The 10715-nt window shown below is 40.0% G+C and overlaps 1 long non-coding RNA gene across 3 annotated transcripts; it reads right to left on the bottom strand.

Annotated features, from left to right (window-relative positions):
* Positions 1 to 205: 205 nt before the first annotated feature.
* LOC109457580 (uncharacterized) lies at positions 206 to 10515 on the bottom strand. Of its 3 annotated transcripts, none has more exons than XR_012496931.1 (3): positions 10377 to 10515; positions 9296 to 9518; positions 206 to 458 (listed from the first exon to the last, which is right to left on the bottom strand). It is a non-coding gene; the product is annotated as an uncharacterized LOC109457580 (long non-coding RNA). The 3 variants fall into 3 exon arrangements; XR_012496930.1 differs by having other exon boundaries at positions 9296 to 9733; positions 10377 to 10490; XR_002139044.2 differs by lacking the exon at positions 10377 to 10515 and having other exon boundaries at positions 9296 to 10177.
* Between the last annotated feature and the right edge of the window lie 200 nt (positions 10516 to 10715).

Below are 10715 nucleotides of genomic sequence, written 5' to 3'. Positions count from 1 at the left end.
GCAATTTAACCATAAATGTTTACATAAAAATGCTTCTGTCTGCAACCTGGCTTTCTCACTGCATCTAGAATCCATTACTGCTCCCAGCACTTATTGGGTCTCATTATCACCAGAGGCCCACGAGGATGTCTGAGAGGACTCAACTCAGAGCAGCAGTGACTAGGTTCTTGTCTCTGTGCAAGAAATAATTCAAGAGGGAGACAGATGCAGGGAAGTGAAAGTGATTTATTGAAAATTAAAGTACACACCTGAAATGAGGGTGAACTCAGAGAACGAGTCACGTTGAGGAAGTCATGATCACAGGTTTTATCCCTACCAGGGTGGGAATTGGTGGTGTCCCATTCATGTGGTTCATTCATCTCCTCCCCCTGGGCAGGACCCTCAGTTTCCCGCTTTCTTCCTTATTTGGTTCCTCCAGAACTGTCATGGTGTCACATGCATGATGGGAGTCATAGTAACTGCAATGTAAATGAGATTATGACATTATGATTAGCTAAGGGTCAGGTCCTCGGTTATAGGCCCCAGGGATTAGCCTTGCTGGATGAAATTGGTTCTTTTCTCCAGCTGCAGGTACTGGATACAGTCATTTGTGTAACCTGTGAGGCACCTCACATCGTACCCCGGATGTGACTGTCAATTTCCTTGGCTATCTATCGTCCCTCACCATGAAAGTGAGGGAACCTGAAGCTTAAGCCTTATTTAAGCTTAAGCTGCACAGTAATTCACTTCTACTATTTCTATTCGAGCATGAGCTTCTCACATTATCTGATAAATGTAAACTTGACTAATGCAAGAAAAAACTTGTATACAACTTAATTTTTACAAACTGAAACTACCTACATAATATGCAGCTCAAGAAGCAGTTATCAGCATCCCTTCTGTGCACCTTCCAGTCACTGTATGGTTTTTGTACGCCTAAAGATACCTACTATCCTGATTTCTAATTATTGATTTTGTACTTTATATAAGTGGAATCATATAGAATGTACTCTGGTGTCTCACTTTCCTCAACATTTTGTTTGTGAAATTCATTCACATTGTTTTGCATAGTTGTGTATTGTATTCATTCTCATTGCTGTATCATATTCCACTGTGTGACTATATCAGTTTATCTATTCTTCATGAATGGACATTGGAGTATTCTTCAGTTTTTTTGCTATTATGAATAGTACTGATGTGAATATTCTAATATATGTTGGTTGGTGATTGAATGCATGCATATTCTCTTGGGTATACACTTAGAAATGGAATTTCTGGGTCACTGGGTATGACTATGTTTACCTTTGGTAGATACTGCCAGTCTTCCAAAGTGGTTGCACCAACTGATATTCTCACCAACACTGTACAAGAAGTATGGCTGCTTCACACCTCTGTCAACTCTAGTATTGTCCATCTTTTTATTTTAGCCATTTTGGCGAGGTATATAGTGGTATCACATTATGGCTTTAATTTACATTAGGCTGATAATAAAGATGAGGTTTGTACATCTTTTTTAAAGTGCTTTTTGTGTCCACCCTCAGACCCCAATTGAACTTGTTTCGTATTGCTTTGTATGAGTTCTTCACATAATCTGGACTCTAGTCTTCATCAAATATATGTATCAGATACTTTCTACTACTTTTTGAATCGCTTAATCATTCAGTGAATAAAAATTCCTAATACAGAACAATTTATCATTTAAAAAAAATCTTTATGGCTAAAGTGTTTGGTACTTCCCGTGTAAGAAATCTTTACCTATGTGTAGGAAAAGATTAACTTTTTCCAGAGAAAGGAATGGTCCTTGCCCGTGGCTCCTGGGAAGTAATCTGTAAGCCGTTGGCATGTTCTGCCTCATAAGAGAGTTTCTGTTTACCTGGGGCCTTAGGACATGCCAAGTAGTCTCTGCTAACAATGTGATTTATGGTTAGCCTTGGCCATTTGGCCATTTGTGATTTATGGAATAGCCTTGGCCATTCGGTATCACCACGATGTCTGGAGAGGCTAGAGAATAAGGTCAGCAATGTGGGAAGAGAGCCATCACTATGTGACTGACCCCTCAATAAGATTCCCTGGATAACAAGGCTTTCTGAGCTTCCTTGGTTGACAACACTGTGTGCACTGCCATACACTGTTGCTGGAAGAAGCAAGCACTGTCATACAACTCACTGGGAGGACTACTGGAAGCTCTCTGGACTTGGTCTCTCCTGCACCCTGCCCTATGCCCTTTTTCTTGTTGCTGATTTTAATCTGCAATTCTTTCACTGTAGTAAACTGTAACCATGAGTAGAACAGCTTTCCTTAGTTCCGTTCTAGTAAATTAAACCTGAAGGTGGACTTGGGGATTTCCCCAATCACAGCCTATCAAAGGTCATGCAGATGCTTTCCTATATTTCATTTTAAAAACTTTATTATTTTATCATTCACATTTACATTTGCAATCCCTTCAGAACTGATTTTGGAGCATGGTGTGTGAAGTACTGGTCAAGGTATATATTTTTGTCCACATGGTAGTCACCTAACCTTGCATGATTATTGAGAAAACCACCTTGGGAAATGCACTTGTCTTAAATAAACCAATCACCCATGTATGTTTTTACTATTAGTATAAATTCTCCAGCTTTCTTGTTTTTCAAGACTGACTTGGCTTTTAGGTATTTACATTTTTAAAAAATGATGTTAGTATAATTTATATAATTTGCGCGTGTAAAGAACCTGAAGAATCTACAATTAGAATTTAAAAAACGTAGCACTGTTGCTGAGGGGAAGACAATATACAAAAATGAGTATTTCTATAAACCAGCAATAAATAGAAAAAAAGATATACAAAAAGATAGGCTAATGTTTTATTAGAAAAATATTTCTCTTTAAATATGACTTTTAAAAATATCTGAAATTTTAAAGTAATTTTTAAAATATTTTTTAGTATTTTTCTCTAAACTCTCCTTTGCAATGAGAATATAATTTTCATATTAAGTCTAGTGTCTTAAAAACTTGGGAACCAAAAACCTAATCCAAAAATAATGTTATATATGACCTTATACAGAATTTAAAGCTTCTTTTTAAACTGATTCTAGAATTTCAATTACTGTATTTACTACTAAGTGTGTGAACAGATAATTGCAATTAGTGGCTTCCTTACTTTAGAATGATATAACATTTATAAAATGTAAACTACGACATTCCAGTTTAATTCTAGGGTCAACCGTGTTTCCCCGAAAATAAGATCGGGTCTTACATTAATTAATTTTTGCTCCAAAAGACGCATTAGGGCGTATTTTCAGGGGATGTCTTATTTTCTCACGTACAACAATCTACATTTATTCAAATAGTCATGTCATCTTCTTCTGGAACATTGTCATAATGTACTAAATGTGTCTGTCTGGTTGATGATCTTAACTGGGGCTTATTTTCGGGGAATCAAGGTACTTTCTACAGAAAGCATAGGCAGCACAAAGACGGAAAAGTAGGAGATGATCTGTCAATTCAGGCAGATAAATGAATCAGTTATATTTCAAAGATGGGGAATTCCTATTATGAACCCATAGTTCTACTGGCCACTCTCTCTAACTAGATTACACTGGTGATAAGGCATCTCTATAGTTTCTGATATTGTAACTTATAATAAAAAATACATATTTGGTCTTCATACCCAGTTTCCTGGCTCAGAGCTCCCCAAACCCTTGGAATTTCATGAGCAATAAGAGCAATGGGAGCATCTTGTTATGTTTGGTCTCTGGTCCTCAGCTCTTGAAATGGCTTCAAGGTCATCAGTGTGAAATGGGTGTCTTGTTATTCATAACAAGGCCCTTTCACCACAACTGGGTTTATGTTAAGGAGGTGAATTTTGGAAAGCACCTAAGATGGGGGCTGGTTGTCAGGGGAACCAACCTTGAATAAAGCATTGAAACTTTCCAACCCACTCCTTGGTGAAAGAAAAAGAGAGGGGAGAGGAGCTGGAGGGTGACTCAATCAATGGCCAATAATTAAATCAGCCATACCTATGTAATGAGGTCTGCATAAAAACCCGTAAGGGTGGGGTTCAGAGGCTTCTGGATTGGTGGAGAGGTGAAGAGAGTGGCACACTCAGGGTGGGCATGAAAGTTCCAAGCCCTTTTCCCATACTTTGCCTTATGTATCTCTTCTATCTGGCTGTTCCTGAGTTACATCCTTTATAATAAACCAGTAACCTAATGAGTGAAATGTTTCTGAGTTGTGAGCTGCTCTAGAAAACTAATCGAACCTGAGGAGAGTGTCTGTGAGAAGCATAGGAGACAACCTAGGCTTTTGACTGGTTTCTGAAAGGGGGAAGGCAGTCTTGTAGGACTGACGCCTTAACATGTAACCCAAGGAGGGAGTCATGGGAACCTCTGATTTGTAGCTGGTTGGTCAGAAGTACAAGTAACAACCTGGGCTTGAGATTGCCTCTGAAGGGAAAGGCTGGCTTGTGGGACTGAGCCCTTAACTTGTGGAATTTGATGCTATCTCTGGGCAGTGTCAGAATTGAGTTAAATTGTAGACTATCCAGATGATGTCACATAATTGCCTGTCAGTGTGGGGAACCTCCTCCCACACACATACACCCCACATGTTGGAATTGGTGACCAGACTCTTTAGTTCCCCAAAATGAGAATTCTCAATTATTTACCAACAGAGTTTATAAGCCCTGTTGTAAGGGGAAAAAACAATAATTTTGAACAATACACATTATATAGTATATGGTATTTTATATGTATCATATACATATAAACCAAGTAAATACAAAATGTAAATTGCCTTCCTCAGCTTGTCCAGTCTTTATAATTGGCACAGCCATTAGGTTTTTTACCTATATGTGTGGTTTCCATGAAGGGATCCTGGTGAAGATACCTTACTTAGAAAGGAAGTCCGAGCATTAGCTAGCCAGAAGGATGCTTTTGCTCCAAAAGGGGCAGCTGCAGTTCTCGGAGACTAGAGGAGTATCTGCAGCTGCCATTATCTAGCAGAGGTGGCAAGAACATAATTTGCACAAACCAGTAGGTTTGTGGAGATAGGAGACAGGAATGTGAGGCTTAAGAAGAAAACAGACTGTCAAAGGAGAAAGAAGCAAAATTATTCTAGTGCACACAACCTATTCTCCTAAGAGGAGTGCTATCAATGCAAAGATAATGTCAGTAGCTACAGGAATTTCTTTCTGCTTATGCTCCTTCAACATTTGCTTATATCTCAACATTTATCAGAAACATGTAATAAAGTTGACATGTATGTATCTGTCTCCTTCACTGGACTCTGAGAACCTACACCCTCAGAATCTTGTACTTGGGTGGAACTGAGTAAGGGGCACTATCAGTATGTTTGCCAACTCATAAAATACTTAATAATGTTAATACAGACAGATGTACACTTTTGGTTTAACTTTTCAAAAGATCATAACAAATGGGGACATAATTATCCTCTTATTGACGTGGTGTTAATTTTTTTGTCTTTGCATATATTATTTTCTCTGCTGAAACAAACGGGAAGAAAAATTCAGTTTCAAAAACTTACTGAGAGAAAAATGTGCCTCTTTGGATTAGCCTCACCAAGGTGGAAAACTCTAACAATGCATATTAACCTGAATTAATATAAATCATGAGTTTTAATGTTGCAGTTGCATTTGCATGATCTGACGAAGGCAGAAAACTATGATTCAATTATCCCAACCCAAATCATGGTTTTGGTGTTTTTGAGTTTGAGAAGTCTATTTTTATATCCAACGTTTGATATTAAACCTGTCTTAAAAAAAATTCCTGTGTAGAGTTATTGATTTAAAATATAACAAACTTTAAAATTCTATTAAGACACTGAACAGTCTTTAACTATAAAACCTGTCCTAAGGTACATATAATATACATAAATCAGATAATTAACATTACTTAGAAGAGTTACAATTAACATTGTCAAATGTTTGAATTTTAGGCATTGGAGTTAGAAACAAAGGGGGAACATCCCATCATTTTTGTGGGAAAAATGACTGTGTAGGTCTTTTAATGAGATTAAAAGTCACATATTATTTATATTTCAACAGATAACTATAGGTTTGAATAGCTAAATTAAGCTTAGAAACACAAATGTGGCACTGAAGGAAAGCTGGAATTGTGTTTCCTCATCCTTTTGCTCTGTCTCCCCCATCTCAGTAAATGGTAACTCTTCCAGTGTTTAGGACAAAAACCATGCAGTAATAGCTGATGCTTCCCCTTCTCTCATATCCAAACTTTGAGAAAATTCTGTCTTCAGAATATATCCAGAAGGTACCATTTTTTACCAGCTTCCCTGCTTATCACCTATCATTTCTAGCTTGTATTATTACAAGAATATTTAACCCTAAAGTGTTCATTCTTTCAACTGTTCATCCACCCACCCATCCAATAACTACTAATAAACAATCACTTAAATCATCCACCCACCCATCCAATAACTACTAATAAACAATCACTTAAATCATCCACCCACCCATCCAATAACTACTAATAAACAATCACTTAAATCATCCACCCACCCATCCAATAACTACTAATAAACAATCACTTAAATCATCCACCCACCCATCCAATAACTACTAATAAACAATCACTTAAATCAGATACTGTTTTGGGTACTTAAGTACAAAGAGATTTACCCTTTTGGCCTTTACAAAACGAATATCTCTTACCCATCCTGAATTTGAATACTGTGTTTCCCCGAAAATAAGACTTAGCTGGACAATCAGCTCTAATGTGTCTTTTGGAGCAAAAATTAACATAAGATCCGGTATTATTATTATATCATATAAGACCTTGTATTGTATTGTATTATATAAGACCCAGTCTTATATTATAGTAAAATAAGACCGGGTCTTATATTAATTTTTGCTCCAAAAAATGCATTAGAGCTGATTGTCTGGCTAGGTCTTCTTTTCGGGGAAACATGATATGGTACATATTAAATATGGTACATAGGACACAACCGCGAGCACACTAAACAGTCAATACTGAGAAAATTAATGATTAGGTGAGAGATTATTTTTCCAAGTTGGGATTTTAATGCCTTGCTTCTAAACCAAACTAAACTGGAGAACTTAATGTCATTAGGAATATTCTGATAGATCACTGTCAGTAAATGCTTTTTAGCATATAACTCAGAAGGAATAAAAAGAATTGAGCCACATTAATATATTAAATTTTTTTTTTATTCCTCTCAACTTAAATGAACAAAATACTTTGGTCTTTACATCTCTAAAAATGAAAAAGAGAAAAAAATAACTGATGTTGAATTCTGTCAAATGCTAGCAATCAGTAGTATCCATTCATAGAAACTTAAGCTAAATGATAAAAAGCCTAATCTCATAAAAATACATTTCAATAAAACTTTTTAATAATTCAAAATTGTGATATTTGTATTTTGATCAACTGACTGACAACTTTTAGAACATTATGATTACAGGATATGCAATAAATTTAAATATTCGGGCAATTTTTTTGGTTGCAGGAAAGAATGATAACTAATAAGACTTTCATGCCTAAAACCATACTACATAAGAATTGAATTCTGTAGGTCAGGGTTCTCAAGAGCATAGCACTACTGACATTTTGGGCTGATTAATTCTTTGTTGTTGGAGATTGCCTTGTGCAAAGTAGGATGTTTTGCAATATCTCTGGGCTCTTCCCACTAGATGCCAGTAGCCCCCACACCTTAGTTATGACCAAAATGTCTCCAGATATTGCCACATGTCATTCAGGAGGCAACAGTCCCCAATTGAGAACCACTGCTACAAGGGATAGAATACCAATACAATGTGAAACTTTGACTATCAAAGAGCTAGTTCACTTTTTAAAAAACATGGATGATGAGTATCAAAATGCTGATAGTTAATTCTATTGCATACACTTAAAAAGGTAACAGATATTATAAAATGACATTTTACAATGCACTGGAAACTACATTATTTGCTGTTATTTAAACTTGTGGGGAAGAACTTTGGATGTTAGCTTATAATTCATTAGCCAAAACATCCTGTAGTTTATAGGATCGGTGGATAATGTACGTTAACTTACTGATTTTTTCCCAAACCCAGTAAGGTACTTTAGAACACTGAGTTTATCACATGTAGCTCTGAGCCTATTTTCCCCCCTTGAGGAATGTATTAAGTACTTGAAAACTATCTTTCTTGATAAAAGTCTAGAAAACTTAACTGAAAAGAAATTCAGGACTTTTAAACAAATGTGAAATATTTAGATAAAAAGCAAATGTTATTCAAAATTCAATTTGTATAGACTAGTAAGTAACCTTTTTTACTTCCACTCTTCAAATGATGCCTACACAATTCCAAAGATTTGGACACTGAAAATAGTTTAATAACGCAAAAGACCTTTTCCATACATAGAAACAGTGCCTCCTTAATCCTGTTACAATCCTGTCACTGAAATTGTCTCTCAGTTGCCCCAATTACCTCAGCTTAATCAGTTTACTGTCAAGTCTGCCAATGGAATCATTCATTCTAACTATAAATATAGAAAGGTATGCAGTGCTTTTATTGCTATAAAGCAATTCCACATAAATTATCTCATATTAACCGAACACATCTACAGGACAGGTAGGAAAGATGCTAGAGATAAAAAATTTGCAGTTTAGTAATAACTTACCGAGTTTACATTTCAGCAGCAGCAGCAAAGCTGAGACATCTCCAGACCAATCACACCAAACTCTTTTTCTAAGAAATCCTCATTAGGTTTCTGCTCATTAAGTGTATCGAGTTTGGAGATGCTTGAAGGCAAGTTAAACCAAATTACTGCCCAAAGTGGCAGGAAGTCCTCAGCTGTAGCAGTGAAATTTCTTTAATGTCTTTATATAAGGCTTGAAGACTAAATATTCCCATTTGTCTGCATTCAATGTACTATCATTTAAATGTCACTTCTATGTTGAATATATTAAATTGTCCAACAGTTTTATTTCCAAGTTTGAATTTTTGCATCACGAAGGACAAAACATTAAGTACCTCTCAACAGGATGGCTTTTTTACAAATAGGTGTTGAGAACAATACAGAAAAATGAATTTGATAAGCCAGTATAGCTGTTTCTCATTAAGCACCCTGTAGAGTTGGTCCATACACGCCCATTAGTAGGGTCTTCTATTAATCATTGTTCAGTCTTTAAAATGAACTCAGTTAAGACCCATGTATGTAATACCGTATCAGGAACCACCTATCCCTCAGACTCATAAAACGATTCTAACGCATTTTATTCTAGCGCTAAAACTAGTCTAGCGATAAAAATAATGATATATTCACAGCTATTGCTAGAGTTTGGGTCCCCTGAAACTTACAGCAAAACAAGGCGCAGTAGTTTATCATTTCCGAGTTACTTCTGCAGTCGTGGCCTGAATCTGCGCCAACATGCCTGTGTGGAGCACCAGGCAGCCCTGAGTCCCCATGGCTGCCGTCACAGCAACGCGTCGTGATCAGCCCCGCAGGCCCGAACCCGCGGGGGTGGAGTGGGGGCGCCCGCCAGCTCCTCCGGGGCCCTCAGGGGCAGCGCGGGGAAATTCACTACAAGTAGAAAGAAACGGCATCAGGGCCAGGCTGGGAAAGCAGGCGGGAGCACAGCAAACCTGCCAGCTGCTCATCCCCGCTTCTTCGCAGCGATTAGGGTAGAACTCCTGGCGACACCAGGCCGCGTCGGTGCCGTTCATCCTGCTTCCCCTAGAACACGGTGTCTCGAGGACTTGGATTTTTCCGTGCTCACTCAGGAAAATTTAAGATGCCTGCACAGATATGACACGCTAAAGATGAAGTCCCCACCCAGTCCCTCACAACTCAGGCCTCTCCCACGTTTCCTTGGCAGACCCGCCCTCCACCGAGAGGTGCGCGGGCCCCACGGGACGCGAGCTCTAGCCAGGAACCGAACCCCACGCCACGCCACGCCACGCCTCGCCCCGCCTCCAGGCGCGCGCCCCCAGCCATATAAGGCGCGGAGGAGGGGGCACTGTGCCCCGCCCACTCTGCCCCCGCCCCACGCGCGCCCGCCGGTGAGAAGGGGTTGCAACAGCCTTCCGGAATTCATTTCTTCTCCGCCCCCCTCAGAGGGCCGTTTCCACAATGGTAGCAGACAGGCCTCCGTAATCCTCACTCATAAAAGATTAACTATTACTAAAAGTCATTTCACCACCACAACTGGCGAGCCTATCCCTCTTCCAGCAACTCAAGCTCCGCCCTCACGGAGACTGCACACCCCCCCCAACCCCCACCCCCGCGAGCCAGCCCTTACGCTTTCCGGGCGGCGCGCAACGCGCTCGCTCCGCCCCGCTAGCCCCGCCCCCTGGCCCCGTGGCCCTCTCTCGGGAGAGCCAGCGCGTACGAATTCGGTCGTGCAGCGTCAGAGACGCGCGGGCACCTCATTCTTCCCACCTTCCTACACTGTTGCTACTTTTCGGTGTGAGACATTCCAGCTTTTCTTCCCCTTCCGTGAGTCCCTCCTTCTCTCTCCTCAGAGACCCCGCTCGCCCTACGGGTGGCCACCGCCGCATCTCTCGCGCCCCGAGCGTGCAGGACGCGTGCGCGCGCGTGCGCGCGGCCGTCGGGTCCCCGCGCTCCCTCCCCTTCCCGCTCTATAACTTGGCTGGCTCGGGGGAGGCGCCGCCGGAGTCGGAGGGCGGGGATCTCGGTGGAGGGAGCTCGAGAGTTGTGGAGGCTAGTGACTGGGAGAAGTCGCAGTCGGCCCTGGTCGGCTCCTTCCCGCTCCCGGTC

This window comes from Rhinolophus sinicus, linkage group LG01 (genome assembly GCF_036562045.2).
Source record: "Rhinolophus sinicus isolate RSC01 linkage group LG01, ASM3656204v1, whole genome shotgun sequence".
NCBI lineage: Eukaryota > Metazoa > Chordata > Mammalia > Chiroptera > Rhinolophidae > Rhinolophus > Rhinolophus sinicus.
This window is presented reverse-complemented; position numbering and strand designations above follow the sequence as displayed.